The following is a 5,032-nucleotide window of genomic DNA, read 5'->3' on the forward strand; positions in this document are numbered from 1 at the left end:
CTTCGGGGGCAACCAAAAAAAAAATCTAACACACAAACACACACTCAATTAACCCATCACCAGCTGGCCATTTGAGTAAACAGAAAAAAAACTGACGAGTCTCTTAACTATTAATACAACTCAAGGCATCAATGTACCAATGTGACGGTATCAATACAAGGCATCAATGTACCAATGCGACAGTATCAATACAAGGCATCAATGTACCAATGTGACGGCATCAATACAAGGCATCAATGTACCAATGTGACGGCATCAATACAAGGCATCAATGTACCAATGAGACGGTACCAATATAAGGCATCAATGCACCAATGTAATGGTACCAATATAAGGCATCAATGCACCAATGTAATGGTACCAATATAAGGCATCAATGTACCAAAACGACAGTACCAATACAAGGCATCAATGTACCAATATGACGGTACCAATACAAGGCATCAATGTACCAATGTGACGGTACCAATACGAGGCATCAATGTACCAATGTGACAGTACTAATACAAGACATCAATGTACCAATGTGACGGTACCACTAAAAGGTTTCAATGTACCACCACCATCACCACACACCACCATATCCCACCACTCAGCATCATCACCACACGCCACACCATCACCATATCCCACCACTCACCACCATCACCACAAGTACAGTACCTGCTCCCGGGGTTGCAGTTAAGCTTCACATTGCACAGTTAAGGGCGAATCCAGGGGGGGTCATGGGGGTCCGCCCCCCCCCCTCTTTTCATCAGAAAATTCCTATACCTTTCTTTAATGCAGTATTTTACTCGTGCATTTTTTGTATAGTAAAAAGAAATTCCTATTGACCTCAGAATATATCCTAATATCAAGTGCACATGGCTTCAAAATGCCCATGATATTGGTCAGATTAAAAAAAATAAATTATGGGGGTAATACAGCGCCCCCCCGCTAACCCCCCCCCCCCCCCCCCACAGCTGGGTGGGCTGGCTCTGCTCGCCCTGTTCCCCCATCCACAACTTCTTGGACCCCACCTCCCCCACCCCCTTTGATTTTCTTGGATCCGCCCCTGGACAGTTCATCAACTTGGTCATCTTTCCCGCCACAGTGGAGATGAAGGAGATCGATTGATCAATCAATCAATCTGTCTCTCAGGATTTTTACTATTTGGTTGAAATGCGTAGAAAGGTATACGTTGTGGGTGTGGGTTACTTGGGTTCTACCTCAGTGGTCTGTGATGGGCCACTGACACTCCAGTCCTGTGTTTATCTTCCAGGGCCAGCCTTCACTCACTCACTCACTCACAAATTCATTCACTGACTCGTGGAAGTAAAATTGTGTTTAAGATCACTGGCCATGAACAGACAATGCAGAGCGGGATTTTCATAGCCAAAGGTATTCCACAAGCATAATTATGCTCTTACACAAACACACATACACATAGGCACAAATGCGTGCATTTACACATACGCACAAACACACACACACACCTACATCCTTGACCTCACTAAAGGAAAGGTCACGGTAGGCTTAGCTCCCGGGAATAATTGTCAGTAATGGCTAGTGCTACTTGTGAACAGGGTTGTGCCCTTCTGAGGGCCGAGTTAGAGAGGGCCAAGGAAGAAATCTTTAAATATGAGGAAGTGATAGCGAGGATGAAGGAAGAAACTGTTTCCTAAGCCAACATATAACCGAACCCACCCTGGGTAATAATATACTCGATTTAGTTCTGTCAAATAGAGAAAACATCATTAGTAGTGTCAAGGTAAGGAACGAACTTGCTAACAGTGATCACAAAGAAATAAGATTCCAATTAGAATTTCAGGGCAGCCACAAGGAAAATTCCACTAGAGTCCCAGATTTCAAAAGGGAAAATTTTGATAGTTTGAAGAGGCAGCTGAGAGAATGGCTATCACGCTTGGGGGTGAATTACATGACCTCACATAAGGTGACCTCACACAATGTACCCACAAGGTGCGACCTCACCTTACCTGGAGACCTGACGGTTGACGATGACCTGATCACGAGATCCGAGGTTGATGAGTTCCACAACAATTTAAATAATGAGTTACTAAATGCACAAAGGCAGAGCATACCATACAGAAAACTCAGATCAAACAACAATGACCCGAAATGAATAAATAATAATTTAAAAAATATTATTGGACAAAGGAAGGCTATAGGTAGGAGAATAAATCGTGGTGAAGTTTACCTCAGAGATTATTATAAGGGATTGGCCGGTAGGGTTAATATAAGAAGACAAAAAGGAATAATGAACTGAAGGTAGCAAGGGAGGCGAAGTCAAACCCCAAGGGATTCTATCAAATGTATCAAACTAAAACACGAGAAAAGATTAGACCAATACAGTCAGATACCGGCGAGTTAACAGATAACAACGGAAAAATGAGCAATACTGTACTGTAATCTGAATAAATATTTTTCAACAGTTTTCACCACTGACAATTTAAACATGATACCCGAGGCACCGACTCTATACCGAGATAGTGAAGAAAATAAATTATACAAGATAGTAGTTGATGGTTACAAGTGTTCCCCGAAGAATGCAGTGATGGGTAGGGAAACACCGTGTAACACTGAAGTCCGTTTATTATGGATGAGAGAAATACAAGTGGTGACTAGCATGTGCCATGCACGGCTCACACAGTCAGACTGAGACTGCCTTGCCATATGGCAGCCTCGGGGCAATGTTGCCACATAACGTGCAGGGTTGCCACGTGATGATATATATAAATGCTACTCGGCACAGTAGCTTATCTACAGGGTTGCTACTCGGCACAGTAGCTTATATACATAACCTACATCTCCCTCCCCCTCACGCTCATAGTCTTTGTCTTGAGCGGACTTCTTAGTCCGAAGTCGCTCCAAGCGTCGAGATGCACTGTGGGGCGGATCCTCGTGGGGTGTAGGTGACTCGTCCTCGGTCAGGGGGCCAGCAGCAGGGGGTGGGATTGGCCAGAGGAAGCGGCGGTTCCTCCACCAGACACGGCCGCTCGGCATCCTGACCTTGTAGTCCCGCGACCGGCCGACGCCCATCACTATGCCCACCTTGTCCCGTGTCGTCGTCGGGTCCTGGACGCGGACAAGGGCACCAATCTCCACTGGCTGAAGAGGGCGGGCACGGTCGTCATACCGAGCCTTGGCGTCCTGGGCACGTGAAGCAGCGCGGCGGTCACAGCTCTCGGCTTTGGTCTGCCAGTCCTTCGCAAAGGCCTTGGCGTGTGTAGGAACGCAAGAGCGGAGAGGGTGACCATACAGGATCTGGGCAGGGGAGCGTCCTGTGTGGGTGGGAGTGGACGCGGGTTCTGGGCAGCTCTGTGCGGCAGCGCCAGGCGCGTCGCTCGTCGACTCACGCACCCTGCTGGCGGTGTAACGAGCAGCTGGGATCTGCTCGGGAAAGTCTCTGGGCACCACGCATAACTCCTTGCAGTGCTCCCACGACAACAAGGGTGTAGCGAGAGTAGGCCGCACGTCGATCCATCCGTGACACGACCTGTCGCCGTAGGTGATCTCTGCTTGAAAGGAGCCCACAGCGTCCGGCATCTGGGAACCGTCCGCATTGTAGTACTGCAGCTGCGGTGGTGGTCCCAGGCCGCGTTTGGTGAGGCCCAGTTTCTGGAGGTGCTTCAACCCAATCACCGTAGTATCGGCGCCGGTGTCCGGTATCACCTCGATGTGACCCGACACATCACCGTGTGTGACAGCGACGCGGATAGTAGGGGAAGGGGTAGCCCTGGGGCGTGTGGTCGATTCCACCCTCCTGATGTGACTCCGCTGCTGCTTGGGGCTGCGTGGGCCATCTGGAGGGGGCTGCGTGCGAACCACCCGAAATCTTCTTTCCTCCTAATCTGCGGAGCTTCCAGGCGGGTTGGCAGCGCCGCCGTAGTGTCTGTAGCGTCCACAGGCCTGGCATGCGGCCTCGTGCAGAGCGCCTGTCTGTGTTAGACCAGTGTGCCGGTCGCATCCCGCGACACAGTCGTCAGCGGCGGGCAGATCTTGAGGCGTGCTGCTTTCCACAACTGTCTGAAGCACTAGGCGGGCGTGGAAGAAACGTGTGGCGTATACGCGTTGTTAGCGCCTTCACCCCTTTCTTACATGCTGAGAGGTGCTCTCACATGGGAGAGCCCGTAAGGCAGAAATGGCGGACTTGGTAGCCTCGTGCTGGCCGACGTTCAGTCACTACACCTAGGTGCTGGAGGCGTCCAGGGGATGAGTCGCTGCACCAACTCTTCGTGCCTGACACCTGTCAAGATCCATGGCAGTCCAGGCTTCCTCATTTCCACGACTGTGCACCTTGCAGGCGGCTCGATCTCCTCTGACCGACTCTTCAGCGTACCAAAAAAGTCGTCAAAAGTTCGTTCTCCGCCTGCTTTTAGCTGGTGAAGCGGCGGCAATATAACAAGCCTCGTTATTCCGACCTTCGCGTGCTCCTGTAAAAGGTCAAACGCATCCCGTCACTGAAGATGTGGGAATGGGAGGCACTTGCAGCGTGTGCTCCCAAAACTCTCTGGGTCTCGGCCATCATTTTATCCTTGGTTGGATTAGCTGTTTGGGCACGACATGCTATCCAGAGTCCACCATTGTAGGTAATCTGTCCGCCTCCTCACGAAAAAGCTGAAGCAGCGTCTGGTGGCGGGTGAGGGGTTGAACCAGATGCCTTAGGAGCTGTTGTTTGGAGAGCAAGAGTACCTGGAGGGCTGGTGTGGTGGAGGAGGAGTGTACTGGCACCTTGAAGCCTTCTCACGAGTGAGGGAGGGGGTGGGTTAAGCGCCAGGGTCATGTGTAGTGCCTCAAGCGCAGCACCCTCCTCTCCTGTGTCTCCTCCCTCCTGAAGTTTCCATCTCTCTGCATCTCGTCGGTCATCCATCCACCTCAGGGGTGTAGCAATGTCCGTCGCTGGGTGGAGATGAGAATCTCGCCAGTGGAGAGAAGGTGGTGAGAAGTCGTGTCTCTCTCCCATCTTGGCCATTGTCGCTACACCCATCTTTGTGTGTGCGTGGACTGCATATTTTGGTTGTAAGTGGCGCCT

Source organism: Homarus americanus, unplaced genomic scaffold (genome assembly GCF_018991925.1).
Source record: "Homarus americanus isolate GMGI-L3 unplaced genomic scaffold, GMGI_Hamer_2.0 scaffold45562, whole genome shotgun sequence".
NCBI lineage: Eukaryota > Metazoa > Arthropoda > Malacostraca > Decapoda > Nephropidae > Homarus > Homarus americanus.